This window comes from Hyaena hyaena, unplaced genomic scaffold (assembly GCF_003009895.1).
Source record: "Hyaena hyaena isolate Hyena2069 unplaced genomic scaffold, ASM300989v1 scaffold_679, whole genome shotgun sequence".
Lineage (NCBI taxonomy): Eukaryota > Metazoa > Chordata > Mammalia > Carnivora > Hyaenidae > Hyaena > Hyaena hyaena.
Window position 1 is genome coordinate 340,478 of NW_024081313.1, and position 16,343 is coordinate 356,820.

At 39.3% G+C, this 16,343-nt stretch overlaps 1 long non-coding RNA gene across 1 annotated transcript in view; it reads left to right on the forward strand.

Annotated features, from left to right (window-relative positions):
- LOC120220260 overlaps positions 1 to 16,343 on the forward strand; it is a 34,990-nt gene that overhangs the window by 12,032 nt on the left and 6,615 nt on the right. Inside the window, exon 2 of the long non-coding RNA XR_005525506.1 lies at positions 5,406 to 5,504. This is a non-coding gene — a long non-coding RNA (uncharacterized LOC120220260). The remainder of the gene's footprint in view (positions 1 to 5,405; positions 5,505 to 16,343) is intronic.

Consider the following 16,343-nt stretch of genomic DNA (forward strand, 5'->3'; position numbering starts at 1 on the left):
CATGAGATGCTTATCTCTCTGTAAATTCCCAGGAAGAATTCTTATTGCTTAATCCCACCATATTGGATTGAATGCTTATCAGTTCAAAATTAGTTCTTATTAAATTTTCTTGGCAACTTTGTAACCATCTCAGGGGGTTCTCCCCCAGAGAGTTTTTCTTACTTTTAAATCTTACATGAATAGAAGCACACTTTAGCATCCTAAAAATCATTAAACATTGGCTTGCCCATTTGCAATGTGTTCCATTTCAGTGTTAGTTAGGCAAAGGCCATATGCCCTCAAACAGGGCTTCATAAACAGCCTATTTTGTACAGCTGTATCTTTCATTATTAGACACCAACAGTCTCCATCACTGACAGGTAGAGACAAATTGAAAGCTGAGCACAATAGAGGCTAGTGTAGGTATCTCCTCATTTTTCACCTTGAAGGCTGTTCCACCATCCTTTGGTTTGGTCCCAGGGTCATTAGCAGCTTCTCTCTCAATCTAGGGATGTGATGTACACATACATGGCCAGGTAACTAAAGAGGAATGGTCTGCTCAGATTGCCTGACTTTGAGAGAAGATGCCTGCTCAAGATGGCAAGAGCTTCTGAAATAATGCTCTGCTGTGGGCTCGTTTGAATAATCTCTCTACTCATTAAACACAGCTGCAAGGCAAGAGGCAGCAGAGTTCAAAAGGCAAGCCAAGGGAATATATTAGTAATAGAATTATAGTTTAAGCCTTTAGGCATGTTTCCCCAATATTTTTGTACTCCATTAATTACAACGAGAACACTTTTGTCACTTACTAAAAAAAGGTTAGAGGAATATTTTGACTAAGAAACATAAGTAAAATGTATATGTTTTATAAAAGTGTTAGGTATGCTGCAATTAAATTTTAAGACAAACTCTGGAAGTCATCCAACAAGTCATTTCCTTGTTGTACAATTTAAGTCCCTGGTGAGCTGGGATTAGAAACCACCAGCATGATTTAGCTTCATGAGTCACTTTACCCTCGGCCCAGTACTTGGGTGTCCTCACGCTGTCTTCTCACAGCTGTGTGTGTGTGTGTGTGTGTGTCTGTGTGTCTGTGTGTGTCTGTGTGTCTGTGTGTGTGTCTGTGTCTGTGTGTCTGTGTTTGTTCTGTTGGGTCATTTCTGTTCTAAATCCTAGAATGCCTCTTATACCCACTCAGAATATCAAATTTATTATAAGACTAAAATAATATTTAAGGGAAAGGAGAAAATGGTGGAAGTAAAAGGTGGAGATAAAAAAAGCAAAGGTTTCTTTATGAAGACCTCACTGGCAGCATTTTTCCTCTTCTCTGTCTTTGAGTTTCAGGGTCACTTAGGACTCTTCTGGAGTTGCAGGGTCATGTTTTTGCTCTTGATTTACCCCCACCCTTAATATCATCCACCACACCATCTCGCCTGGATGACTCACCAACATGACATTTTAAGATATTGGGAATTTGATGTATTTAAATTCTGAATGGTTTAGCTCTGAATTCAATTCTGTAACCTCCCTTGGGCTGTGGATTGGATTGAGTTGAGGTTTATTACCCCAGGGACTCATGTCCTCTTCCAATACAGAAGCAAATGGCTTTCATTTTGTCACAGTTTCTGTAGGGATTTTAAGGATATATTGGTGTCTAAGAGTGGACAACTCCATCCTTCTCCTTTCCTCATATACCTGTCTAAACTGACAGAAAGTGATGTAAATAAATGTAGCACTATTAGAGATTGTAGGGACATTCTAGTTCTCCATTTTCATTAGCATTTCCATATTAAAATCTTCCTAAGGGGTGATGCAGAAAACTACTGAAGAGTTTTGCTTTTTAAGGCACTTTATTTCACCCAGCATCGTATGAATAAAAAATTCCTTTCTGGTGAATTTTCTAGATAACTGAATTGAGCAAAGTCTGAAGAAGAGCTAACTGATAGTCACTTGGTTTTGGCTTTGATCTTTCCCTCTATCTATTTGATTTTGTATGTGGTAAGTGATTGGCAAGCAGTGAGTATAGTATACTGATAAATGGTCCCTCAAAAGCTTTCCACATCCTAATACCTAGAACCTGTGAATGTTACCTTATGTGGAAAAAACGAGCCTTTGTGGATATTATTCAGAATCTTGAGGTGGGGAGATTATGCTGGGTTATTTAGTTGGGCCTTAAATGCAATCACATGTATGGTTCCATGAGGAAGACAGTGGGAGACTTTATACACAGAGGAAAAGGTTATGTGGAGATGGAACAAAGTCAGATTTTGAGATACTGGCCTTGAAGATTGAAGCAAAATGGCCACAAGCCAAAGAATGTCAGCAGCCACCAGAAGCTGGAAGATGTAAAGTATGACTTTATCTAGAGAGAGTGTGGCTCTTAAGATACCTTGATTTTTGCTCAGTGATACTCATTTTGAACTTATGGCTTCCAGAACTGTGAGGAAATAACTTTATGTTGTTTTAAGCGACCCCAAATCTGGTAATTTGTTACAGTGGCAATAGGAAACTAACAGAGGAAGGCATTTTCATCACATTTAAACACTGGAGCCACCAGCCAGGCAAATGAACCCCATGTATCTAATAATAGTTCCATGTTTGCAAGTGATCTTCTAGACTAGTTGGAATAGCACAAAATATTTAACAAAAGGGGGAAAAAAGCCTAGTGATTTAAAGGCTATAGACCAAAATAAAAATATAAATTTGGTACCCATGTGTTTATCCTTCCCTCTTACTTTCATCCTAAAGTTTCCCGTTCTTATAATTGAGATGCTCTTTCTCAGGAAGGAAATAGATGGCATTGGTATGATATAAATAAGTCCTCTAGGATGAAGATCTGGCTGCTGCTGGGTCCACAATTTTAGTTACTTGCCATGTTATTGTAGGGGAAGCCATAAATTGTCACCTTAGGTCTCAGAGTAGCAGGTGGTCCAGCAAGATGCACAATATAGCATTCCTGACCCTGACTGTGCCCTTGACTTTCCATCTTTGGTTTTTCCCTCCTCCTCAAATAAAAGTAGCCCTGATTGTTAAAGGCCTTTTCCATCAAGTTAAATCAGAAGCACCTTCTCATTGGCCAATTTCCTCCTAAGACATCTTACTTTTGGCCTTACCAGGTCCATTTCAGTTAGGGAGATGAGTTCGGTAAGAGAATACATCGAAGGATCTCTGCCCAGATTTATGAAATCAGAAAAACATATATCTTCTAAACAAAAAAACCCTGAAATATCAGACTATAAACATATCCTCACATATATTTACACATATCTGTATGACTTATTTCTATATGGAGAAGAAGAAGTAGGCTTTTGCTGAATAGCCCCTATAGCTGGGACAACGCCTATTTTCCATTTTATTCTTCTTTAAGTTTAGGAATAATAAACAGAGCTTTGAGAATAATTCCACATATCTCTAAACACCATTATTACATTGGCAGCAAGACTTCACTAATTTAGGGAAATGATGTGAGGGTGGAGAAGTACAGAGACAGCTGAAATTCTGGTTGTAGAAAATTTTTAAATTTTCTTTTTAATGTTTTATTTATTTTTGAGAGAGAGATAGAGACAGCATGAGCAGGGAAGGGTTAGAGAGAGAGGGAGACACAGAATCTGAAGACAGTTTCCAGGCTCTGAGCGAGCTGTCAGCACAGAGCCCAATGCGGGGCTTGAACCCATGAACCATGAGATCATGACCTGAGCCGAAGTCAGATGCCCAACTGACTGAGCCACCAAGGTGTCCCAAGTTGTAGAAAATTTTTAAAGAGCACTTTGGTGTCAACTAGAATGCATACTAGACATTAGGGTATGAATGTAGGATGGTTATTGGAATAAAGCAAACTGAATTAATTTCAACATTCTTTTGCACTGGACTAAAGAGAAAACAGTCATTTAATATGCAAGATTTTATTATGCCTCCTCAGTGATCTAACTGAACATATCTGGAGGCATGTTTATAAAGAAATTCTTCATTTCAAGAGATTTTGGTTAGATATAGCTACTGATTTTATACTGGGTTCCTTCCCCTGTGAAACCCCAAAAGGGTTTTCTAGGAATGTGTTATTTTGACCTTCAATAATAGATAACATGGACTGGTATCACCTTTGAGAATTAAAATCTCTCCTCACTTTAAGAACTGAGTTTATTATAAGCATTGTTTCCATAAACTGTTTATTCACCTTCTTTCCAATTTCAGCCCAATGCAATTTTTCTTCTTTTTTCTCATCTCCATCAAGATTGTTCTTGGAGAAGAGCAGTGATATAGTTGCTAAATCCATTGGACTTTTTTAGTACTTATTTTACTGAGCCTTGGAAGAAGGTTGATCCAGTCCTGGCAGTAGCCCAGTAAAACATCTTGGCATCTGCCCTGAGAATTCCACTGGACTGGAACAGTTATGGCCTGAAGCTTCTATCACTCTGATCATTGATCCAAGTCATCAACCATGTGTTCCCCTTTCAGTATTTCTTCTGGGCAGACTCCATGCTGTTGATTGAGAGTAAGAGAGTAATAATATAAGCTCTGATCCCAGGGTAACCATCTAAATTCTGATACAGAGTCAACCTTTTGGGTCACCAGATGAAATCCACATGTCCTTTCAGGCAAGCTGCTAGAAGTATGAATTAAGGGGCGCCTGGGTGGCTTAGTCGGTTAAGCGTCCGACTTTTGCTTAGGTAATGATCTCGTGGTTCGTGGGTTCAAGCCCCGCATTGGGCTCTGTGCTGACTGCCAGCTCAGAGCCTGGACACTGTTTCAGAGTCTGTGACTCCTTCTCTCTCTGACCCTCTCCTGCTCACGCTGTCTCTCTCTCTCTCTCTCTCTCTTAGAAATAAATAAAACATTTTAAAAAATTTTAAAAAAAGAAGTATGAATTAATTGTGTTATCCCATTGAGTTTAGGGCACATTCCCCACCCTGCTCCCCAACATTTTTAGTCCTCTTTACTGTTCATGGCATTTAGAATCACTCTTAGCCTAGGTTGACATTGACTTCTTCCCTGAAGGATTTGAGTTTCCTTTGCCAGTCACTTGGTCCACTATGAACTTGAAACCGCTTTAAAACAGATTCTCAGCTTGAGGTTTCTCTTGACCACACTGATGGTGTAAATTCAGATAAAAATCTGTGTGCTGCCTCATATTCTTATGGGAGAAGTTTTAATTTCCTCCCCAATTATTGCCAAGACTGAGATACCCATTCTTCACTGTCCCCTTCTGTGTAGTGGGTTTATTTCTCATTTACTCTTACACAGTGAGTGCAATCCTTTTGTCTTCTAGCTCCAGGCAGAGGTGTTTTCTTCTCTTAATAATATACAAAATTATGGTGCATAGTTTTTTCAGAAACAATAAGAGAGTAAAAGGTTAGTGTTATACCTAGAAGCTTTCCAGTAAGTAGGCTGAATTTATCTCCTAAATACAGAACTTGCCTTCTTTCCCTCAGGACCACACCTTTTGTCTGCAGCAGACGGCCCTCACTCCTGTCCCCTAAAATGCACTCAGCTCTTCCCCTATGGAGGAACAAGTTTGGCTCCACCTCCAGGTTTGTTTTTTCATAATAATACTATCAGTATGGTATACAGTTGACTCATGACTAGGTCAACCAGGCGTGGGTTTGGTCTTTATTTAACTTTATTAAAATGTCTGAAGTTTAGTCTTTATTGAAACTAACCTTAACCCTACCTGGTCATGCTCCCATTGCATTCTTGACTCACTTCATTCCTGGGTTGTCAAGAATGCACAGCAGTTCACATTTTGACCATCCTCTTCTTCCTATTTTATCTGGACTTCCTTGTGTACTAGTATGCTTTACCCCTAAATTTGCTAATTTAATTCCTTTTATTTCAACTAGCTAGCTTTGAAAATTTTCTCTTTTTTTTTCTAAATTTTTTTTAATGTTTTATTTATTTCTAGGAGAGAGAGAGAGAAAGAGACAGCGTGAGCAGAGGAGGGTCAGACAGAGAAGGAGCCACGTGGACTGAAACAGGCTCCAGGCTCTGAGCTGGCAGTCAGCACAGAGCCCGATGCGGGGTTCGAACCCACGAACCGCGAGATCATGACCCAAGAGAAAGTCGGATGCTTAACCGACTAAGCCACCCAGACGCCCCGAAAATTTTCTCTTCTGCTATGTACAAGTTGACCCTCTGAACTTCCTCTCTCAATTTCGCATAACTCATTTCACAATGCCGACCCTTCCTTCATTTTAGAATGCTCTCGTTTCTTGTCTTCTTTGACACCTTACTCTTCTGGTATTTCTCCTACTGCTCTGTCCATTCCGGCCCTTGAATGTTGGTTTTTTTCAGGCTTTTTCACTATACTTCTGGTCTCACTTGGTATACCTTCTCTGGCCATTTTATCTATACTCTCATGGTTTCAATTTTAAATGCTACACTGACCACTTCCCAATCCCTGTTTCTGGTCCAGTCCCTTTGATTAACTCTAAATCCATCTATTCAATTGCCCTCAGACATCATCCACAGACACCTGAGATCTACCAAGTCTAAAAAGGAGTCAGCACTTTTTCCACAAATGTTTGCCCCTCCTATATTTCAATAGCACCTCTATTTCAATGGCACCATCAGTCAGCTCTTAGTCCAGCCTCAAGTACTGGATATGATCCTTATTGCACCAGTTATTAGGTTTACAAGCTAATTACTTGTTTGTCTCTGTAAGTCTTATTTCCCTTATTTCTAAAGCAGGAATAATAGTGCCTATTTCATAGACTTGGGTATGTTTGTAGCACTTTGTATGACCTATGATAAATGTTCTATTAATGTTATTTTTAAATTATACTTGAGTCTTTCCTTTCAGACAATCCCTATTCAGTTGATCACCAAATATTCCTGTACCCTCCTCCTAACCCATCTCTCCTGTGTCTTTCTCATTTGCATATTTCTTATATTCCCTTTGCTAGGATTTTAGTTTACACCACTAAACTAAACTGTGTCCCTTAGGTGAATTATTTCAACTGATTTCTTTGCTTCCATCTTGCCAGATGTTTATCCATTTTCCACCATCCACCCAGAATAGTCTTCCTAAATCATACAGCTGATTGTACAACACTGCTGCCTGGAAACATTTACAACTTTCCATTGTCCTAAAGATGTCCAAATATCTTTGTAGGATCTCCATGGTCAGGCATCTACAATGTCTCCTGCCTCATCACCCTGTGCCCAGACATTTTTTATGACAGTGATAGGCATATGCCAGTCTCTTTCTCTGCATGGGAACTTTGCACTTGCATTCCTTCTTGAAACTTCTTTATTTTTCCTTTTTCTTGGTTAACTCCTATTCATCTTTCAGATCCTGATTCCCTAGTCTGGGTTACTCATACATCCGTAAGCGCTTCTTTAGCATTCAGATCATACTTACCACTTCACACTGTTGAAATTGCCCATTTACTTTCTCCTAGGGTTACCAGATTAGATAGATAAAAATACAGGACACCTAGTTAAATTTGAACTTCAGATAAACAGTGAATAATTCTTTAGCATAAGTATGTGCTATGCAAGCCTTTCTCCTACTAGACTGCTCTCACTTGAGGGCAGGGACCACTAATGCTTCCCAACACCTTGCATTTTGCTTAACCCAATGCACACACTTTATTCATTGTTGACTAAATGTGTAAACTACTTAATGAAGTCCAAAAATATATTCATTATTTGTATGTTATGTGCTGATGTGTTCCAGATCTTTCATTTGGATGCTATGTTAATCATAAGACACATTATTCTAGTTGAGTGTCTATCTTTCAACTGTGCTCTAAAGCAAGCAAAAAGCTTACAAATTGACCGCCCTCACCACAATTAGCCTTTACATAAATGATTTGAAATGCTTATGTTTGGAATTTTTACTGTGTCAGAATGAAGTTGAAATTTCAACCATAGTTTTCAATAAAACAGAAGCAAAAACATAACTTCCACAACTCAACTGCCTTTTCCTTTTTGATCAGTTGAAGGGCTTTTGTTCTTTCTGATACAAGTGTTTTCTGTTCATGCATAGCAAAGACATAATCTAATCTCCAAGGTTTATTTGCCTAAAGAATCACTAGATGTGAAAAGGAGCAAAGGTTTGAATTTTTATTAATTTTGGAATGCAAGTTCACCTGAGAATTAATGTGCAGATCTCTCATAGGAACCTTTTCAAAATAAGAGTACAACTAAGGGAAAGTTCATAGATATTTTCCAACCTGTGAAGTTAAAAGTTTAGTTAACCGAATGAAGGGGCTTCATTGTGCAGACTGTGAATAGAATAGAAGCAAACCAGTTTCAAGGTAAATTCTTCATGCTCTGAATCACTGAGTGCCTTCTTTCTAGAGAACAGCAAAAGCCCTCAACTATTTTATAAAATTTGAGAAAATACTATGGGGTCTGAGGTTGGCTTCATTCTCTGCTGTGATTGGCCAACTCCTCTTTCCTTTAATTGTGCTTGTTCAGTGGTCTAGGTTAGCAAACAAAATGCTGGACTGCTTTCATAGTATGGACAAAACATCATACTGTATTTTCTAATATACTATTCTCAAGTCTTGTAACCATAGGGATCACACTCTAGAATGCTATGCTAGTGACATAAAACAAAACCTTCCACACTCATTAAATCTTTTACTGTTTTTGGTGAACAATAACTCCAACAGCTTTTAGTCATTTTGGTGACTGTATGATTCACACAAGTCTGAGACCCCCCCCCAAAAAAAATCTACAAGAAAAGGGCACACACCAAGTATGTTTCCTAGGGGATTAAACACATTAAAATCAAGAGGCACTCTCATTGTAGAATTTAATTGAACTATTTTTCAGTAGCTGGTATTTAGTTTCCTTTATTTATATTTAATGTAGCTGTAAGTAGGAAGACTGTGAATTGGGTCTCTGGGCTAATCATGCTGACGTGTTCAGGGATGAAACTCAGGGGCTTTGCATAGCAGACTTCTGTGGTCAGGTCAGCACTGGGTTATTGAGTTTCTAAGGCTGAGGATGGGCTGTGTCAGTTTATGCTTTTCCAGATAAGGAAAAGAAAATTGCACCTGGAGGCAACAAGAAGAGTCAAGAGTAATTTGCAGTGAGTGAGCAAAATGAAATCCTGCAGGAGGTCAAGTTTGTTTTCGCCAGGAGGTGTCACTATTGTCAACACACATTACGGGAGATGGAGGAAAGCAAAGAAGCAGTGGATAGGATCATTTGACAATTTTCTGAATTTCTGCCTTCTCTTTTCCTCCATCCTTCTCTCCCTCCCCTTCTTCCTTCTTTCCTTCAATGCCGCCATTTACATCCTCTATGTTATATGTAGTGGGTGTGTTAAAATGCTTTTATTAACATCAGGGGGAAAAATTCAGTGGTGGGGAAAGAATGGAGAAGAATTCATGTAGTGTAGGGGTCACCAGCTCAGATACATTGTAGGCTTTCCCCCCTCTTAGTCATGAGTTAATGGCCTAAACCAATGAAAATTTGATGCCATCAAGTTGTGAGAACTGACCCTTTTGCATCTTTCTATTCCTGCATGACTCATTCTCATGAGTATGAGGAATACTCATTCCTCAAGATTATCCATGAGAGCTAATATGGACAGTCTTCTGAGTTCATGCTTTGTGCTATTTTTGAAACAGCGTTGGGGACTTCTGAGTTGTTTTTATTTTGTTCACACTCCAAAGTCAGAATTTGGCTTGATTGGCGCTATGTAATCCAGCTATGTAATCTTGTTTGTCAGTTTATTTACTCTGCCAAAACTCTCAGTTTCCTCATACGGAAGGTGACAATAATAATACTACCTACTATCACTGGACTGCTAGGATGATTTAGTGTGAATGAATGAGATAACATATCAAAGCACCTAACACAATGCATGGCACATAGTTAGAGGCAGTGAGAGTTAACAATACTATTATCTGTTAATGCAGTAGGGAGGCCCTCAGAGGGCTTGAGAGTCATACTGGCTTTCAAGCTTCCCTAACTTCTCTGTCACCAGTCCCTGGGGGATCTGGAAAAGATTTTATGCCCTTACTTTCTTCAGAATCTCCTATCTGGCACTCTTCTCCATTTAAGTTGATATTTTACAAAATTTATTAATTTTGTATTATTAATGACACTACTTGAGGTATTATTCCTAGTTGGAATATGCTGACTTCAATAGCTTTTTCTCTCTCCTCTCTGCAAGTCCAAGTGCTTCCCTTCTTTTATGCTTCAGATCAACTTCTACCTTTCATGTGCAGCCTCCCTCGTTTTTCTTCGGCTCAATTTCTATAGCGCTCAGAGTCCATATTCCACAAACTAGATTACTGTCATTACTGCTTTTTCTTTTTTCTCTAGTAGTGTTAGCTGTGCAAACTCTACTTCTTCAAATAGCATTTCTGTTTCTTAAGGGTCAGAAGGACATTTGTGTCTTCCTTTTATTCCCTGGAGCACCCAGCTTAGTTTTGAACATACAGGAGGGATTGAATTACACTTTTTTTTTTTTTTTGGTCACTGGTTGACTTATCGAGAGTCCAGAATGTCAGCGAAGCATGTCGAAACAAGCACAAACAAGCAATTTTGCAGCTCTAAGTAGGACGAAGGAATTTAATGGGAACTAGGGATTGGAGGTGGAAATGAAGGACTCTGAGAGAAGTTGGAGGGAGCAGCTCTGGCAGTTTGAATCTGGGAGAAAAACAGGAGTTTGACTAGAGCTACCATTGCTGGATACAGGCAGCACTGTTTGAAAGAGACAGTGTGCCCTAAAAGAGGTGGTGCTGGAGTCACGGATTTGAGTCCTGAGTCTATCATAACCTGTGCCCTTGAGAAAACCACAAAACCTCTCTGGGCCCATGTTTCTTTAATTATAAAGTGAGAAGCTTGGATTAGCGACATCTGATGTCCAAAGTAGTTCTAAAACTGTATGCTTATAGGATATATAGGAGAAATAAACAATTCTAGACTGTGATTCCTGAGATTTCACATGTTCCTTTCTTTCCCCCTAAAGTATAAAAGAAATGGTATGGGATAAAGAACTGACACTGCTCTCTCATTGACTCACAGTGTACCACTCATCAGTTCACCCAACAAGTGTTAGTGGAACCCTACCATGTGGCAAGTTCCAGGCTAGTGCTGGTGACCAAATGGTGAATGAAACTGGCATGTCTCCTCCTCTTCAGATTTACAACCTAGTGGGGGAAAACAGACCCAGAAATGTAAAGCTATGAATGGGATGAGGTCTAGGAAGGACATGTAGATGGTAGGTGAGAGAGATCCAACTTGGATTATAGTCTGGGAAGTCTCTTTAGTGGAAATCATTTAGGTGAATGGCAGGTAGAGAAGAACATGTGTGAAGATCCCTTGGTGGGAGGGAGAATGGAAAGTTTGGAAAATAGAACAGTGCAGCTGGAGGTAAGAGAACTAACGAGGACAATTTAGATAATGAAGGAGGGATAGGGGTCAGATTTTGGGGGGCTTTTCAAATATGGTAAGAATATTGTTCTGGGGTGTGTGAGTGGTTCAATCAGTTATGTTAAGCATCTGACTTTGGCTCAGGTCATAACCTCATGGCTTGTGAATCCAAGTCCCGGGTCAGGCTCTGTGCTGATAGCTCAGAGCCTGGAGCCTGCTTCAGATTCTGTGTCTCCTTCTTTCTCTGCCCCTTCCCTGCTCACGTTCTGTCTATCTCTCTCTCTTTCCCTTTCTCTCTCAAGCATAAATACATATTTAAAAAAATTAAAACAAAGAGCATTGTTCTTTATTTGAGGAATTAGAAGCCACCAGTGGGAGAGTGGGGGTGATCAGCATCGTGGTAATTGGATTTGAGAGTGGCTGGAGTGGGTATGGGTCAGATTGATTAGGAGAAATCCAGGCGAGCGATAGCCATAGATTGCTTCAGAGAGGTAATGCTAGAGACAAACCGATAATAGACTTTCAGGACCTCAGTTTCCTCATCTGCAAAGAGAAGAGCTAAGTTCAACACTAGCATCCTTTCTGTCAATTTCTGTGGTTTGATGGGGAAGAGTGTGTTGCCGTGTGATCACATGACTGATATGTAGATATATATTCTCACATACTGCCTTTTAGGTGTGACCTTTTCCTGGATTTGGGGATTCTTTTAGAACTCCTCAGATGAGACATGCATTACCCCAGAGCTTCAAAATTTACAGAATTTTCTGACAAGTTTATTTTAAAAATTTTACTGTGAATCAAATTACAGCATAGGATGAGGGACTGTTGAATTTTCCTCTGACTTAAACCCCTCCCCACATTAAAAAAAAATCCATGTTAGATATACTAACACAACAAAACAAACAAAACAAAACACAACAAAACAAACTACCTCTACTCGTTTTAGTTCTGGCTCCACTGGAAGAAATAATGAGAACACTTTGAAAATATGTCCCCTCAGGAAGCATAAATCCCATGAAAAACTCAAGAATTTTATACCATGACTTAAGGCTTCTTGATATAACAAGAAAAGGGACAATCTATTGTAAATTTTACAGCCTCTCCTCTGACTATAAAAATATATTCTAATTGCAGAAAAATGTTGAAAAATAAAGAAACTGTAAAAAAGAAAATTAAGATTTCTCATAATCTCACTACTTAGAGATAAACAGTTTAACATGTTCATTTGTTTATGATTCATTCTTTCCTATCAATGTAAATATGTGAGCATATTTAGACATATAAACATATGCACCCTTCTTTTATTCCTACAGATTGGTGTAATATTTAGGGGAAGGCACTCTGCAGTTAGACTGCTGGGATTCAATTTCCAGGCAGCTTTTGGGTAAATTTAACAATTTGCCTCTTTCCCAAGCCTCAGTTTTCTCACCTGTAAATGGGCACAATAATACCAGCCTCTAGGACACTGAAGAAACTAAAGGAGATAAGGTATATAAACTCCTTACTATGGCTCTGGGCACCAGTACTTTAATTTGCATTGATAAATATAGGTTATTTTTGTTATATCATTTTGTTACATAGTTTCTGTCATCTTAGACTTTCTTCCTTTGTTCTCTGTCACTTCAATCTCTCCTGTGATTTGGAAGTTACACATTCTATTTTTATTCCTAGTGTCTATTTTTGAGTTGTATTTTAAAACTTTTCTTAGTCTGTATTTCCCTAAATGTTAAAATTGAGAATGAAATGGTGTTTTTTACCTTCCCCAACCATGAGAGAAAGAACAACTGAATATTTGGGGCGCCCAGGGCATCTGGTTCATTACATGGAGAGGTTTCCTGCCTTTTCATAGACTATTAGCCCCGCTGCAAAATGAGGACTTTGAGGCTGAGGGAAGTTAAGTCACTTATTTTAGGGTATGGAACTAGTTATCAAACTCAATTCCTTCTGACCCTAAACCTTTTAATTCTTGGCTTATGTCCTCCATATCAAGGGGTTCCTGAGTTTCTGTTTGAACACTACTGGGAACAAAGGATTCATTACTTTCTGAATCAACCTAATCCACCCCGAGTGATTATAAGTTTTCCTTGTATCCAGCTGGAATTCTGTCCTTCTAGTTTATTCTCATGGTGTCTACTCCCATTTCCTGTAACACTAATATATTTTGAACAGTCAACCAAACATTTCTTGATTTCTACGTGCTTAGATTCAAAGCAAGCGCTATGGGGGCTTAAGACATGATCTTTGTCCTTAAGTAGCCCTTTGGTGAAATAAGACCAAAGTATATAAAGTAATTACAGAACAAAATGAAATTGTAAAGAATTAGGTAAAAATATGTTGAAGGAATTATCAGCTTATGAAAGTTCAACAAAAGCAAAAGAGAGCACAGTGGTACAATTTCCATTGAAAGTTTATCTTTACCTCACCTCTTACTCCATCCGAAATGATATAATTAAAATCAGGAATTGAGGATTCAAAGTGCATTATTAGAACTAAATGGTAATGCAATAGCAGAAGAAACTTCTGCAGGGGTCCTTGGATGTTTGATGTAAATGTAAAATAGATTCCACTAAAATAATAAATGTCAAATATAAAATCCATTGTTTCCAATTACTGCCACTTCACAGACTTTAACTACCTAATTTAGCCAAAGCATGAGGGGAAAATATTTTGCACTTGAAAATGTAAATTAAAACATTTTCCAATGCAGCAACAATGCTGTATTATTGAGCTTGGCAGACCCCTGCTCCATCTCCTATGGTCCATTACCCTGGCCCAACGCCTTGGAGCTTATCTGGGCTGCAAGACATTCTTTGCTTCAGACTCTGCCTCTTGATAAGGGTTATCACTTTGCTAGATGTAGAGAGCTCATATGTGCCAACTTAGGGCTTTTACCAGAAATTTATGGCAAGGGAAGGGGCATGCTGATGGGGTTTTTCCAGAGCCTCATTCTTCTCTTTTACTAAAAACATTGGGATACATCATTTCCATCAAGCCTTTGCAAACCTCTTAGCAGAAAAGACACAATGCTTCTGCTTACTCAGGATCCTTCTTGTACCAAATTTTAGGTTCTTTATGTTGCTTAGCTCAGAAAACAGACAGGTGACCCGTGCTTCAGGGAGTTTATTTTAAGGAAATTGGAGCAGGATCAGCTTGAAGATAAGTTATGCTCTGTGCACCTCTCTCATGGGCTAAGGGTGGGGTGGGGGTGAGGTCTTTGTGATTCATGGCTTCTCCCTGCACATGCCCTCAGTATCAACTGGCTTCCTATGTTCCCCCATAATTTCTGCTTTCTCATAATGGCCTGCACATGGCATGGACTTGCCTCGGTGTTAGAGTCTACCTGATAATGCTAGCCATCACTTACGTGATGCTAACTATATGTTAGCCATCATTCCAAGTGCGTCCCCACATCATTTACGCCTTGAACTTTACACTAAGCCCACAGTGCAGGTTCTATTATTTCAATTGTGCAGATGAAAACACTGAGTGCAGAGAGATAAAGTACCTTGGCCAAGGTCGCACAGAACTGACAGAACTGGAACAAGGATCCAGGCTGACTAGCGCCAATCTTCATTCTCTACTGTAATCTGCCTCCTTATGGTATTCCTTCAGTTTTAACTCCCATTCCTTCACTCTTGCAGTATTTCTAAATACATGTTCTGATCTAGACTGAATGTTCATGTCTCTCCAAATTCATATTCTGAAATCTTGCCTCCCAAGGTGATGGTATTATGAGGTGAAGCCTTTGGGAAGTGATTAGGTCATGAAGGTTGAGCCCTCATGAAGGGATTAACACCCTATTAGAGACCCTAGAGAAAATTTTCCCCTTCCACCATGTGAGGTTATAGTGAGAAGACAATTGTCAGTGAGGAAATGGGTTCTCAACAGACTCTGAAAGCCATGATCTTGGACTTTCTAGTCTCTGGAACTGTGAGAAATAAGTGTGTGTGTGTGTGTGTGTGTGTGTGTGTGTGTGTGTGTGTGTTTAATAGCCACTCAATCTATGCTGTTTTGTTACAGCAGCCTAAACAGACTGAGACAAATTCCTAAGGGAAAGAATCCAATTGGTCAAGTCTTCATTCTGTGCCTAGTTGCATCATAATTTTTTGTCTCTGGCTCAATGAACTATACATCTCACTAGGGCTAAGGGGACCATGTGGTTGATAATATGACCACATTGGGTTTCCTGGTGAAAGGGGTTCGACAGAGGGCATCATTGCCCAGACCACGCATGGAGGGTTAGGTCCTGTTAACTGAACTTTTATACCCATTAACACTATTTTTGACATGTAGGATTAAAATATTTACATGTATCCATAGGCTTTCTTCTTATAGTCACTGAGTCTGTTAGCTTGGAGATCTGTCTGTCCAAACTTTGAAGTGTTCATCCACATTACTGTTATCTGGTTGAGATGAAGGCATATTGCAGCATGCCAGAAAGCATGCTACCTGCTGGTTTAATTTGCTCCCTGTGGAGCCCACTGCATTAGCACATCAAACACTACCTGCTCATAGGTGATGCGTAGGGTACAGAACAGCAATAAGAGAGTGTCTCTGCCATAAGGAATTTACAGTCTCGAGGAGAAAAGTCTCATGCACCAGCACACAGAACAAAACAAAGCCCTGTTGGTGAAAGAAAAATTCCACCAATATTTATCAAGTACCATGCTGGGTGTTTTCACAAATGGTACCTTACTTGCTTTTCACCATCACTCTAGTTGATATGTGATTTATGCCCATTTTTCAGATAAAGAAACGATGTGATGGTGATGTCAACTGCCCCAAGACACAGATGACATGAAATAGGCACAGTCTTCAACTACGATTGTTCTGACTTTGCAAAATGCTCAAAATTTTTGTTCCAAGTGACCCACTTCTAGCTGGAATAAGTTCCATGGGTTTTCAATTTATGTAACTGCCTCTGAGAACCCCCCAAAGATGGAACTGGTTTAGCAACATTTATTTCTGAGAACAATGAAAAGCAGAGATTTTGCTATGACAAAATTCTGAAAATCTTTGCTTGGGGTCTT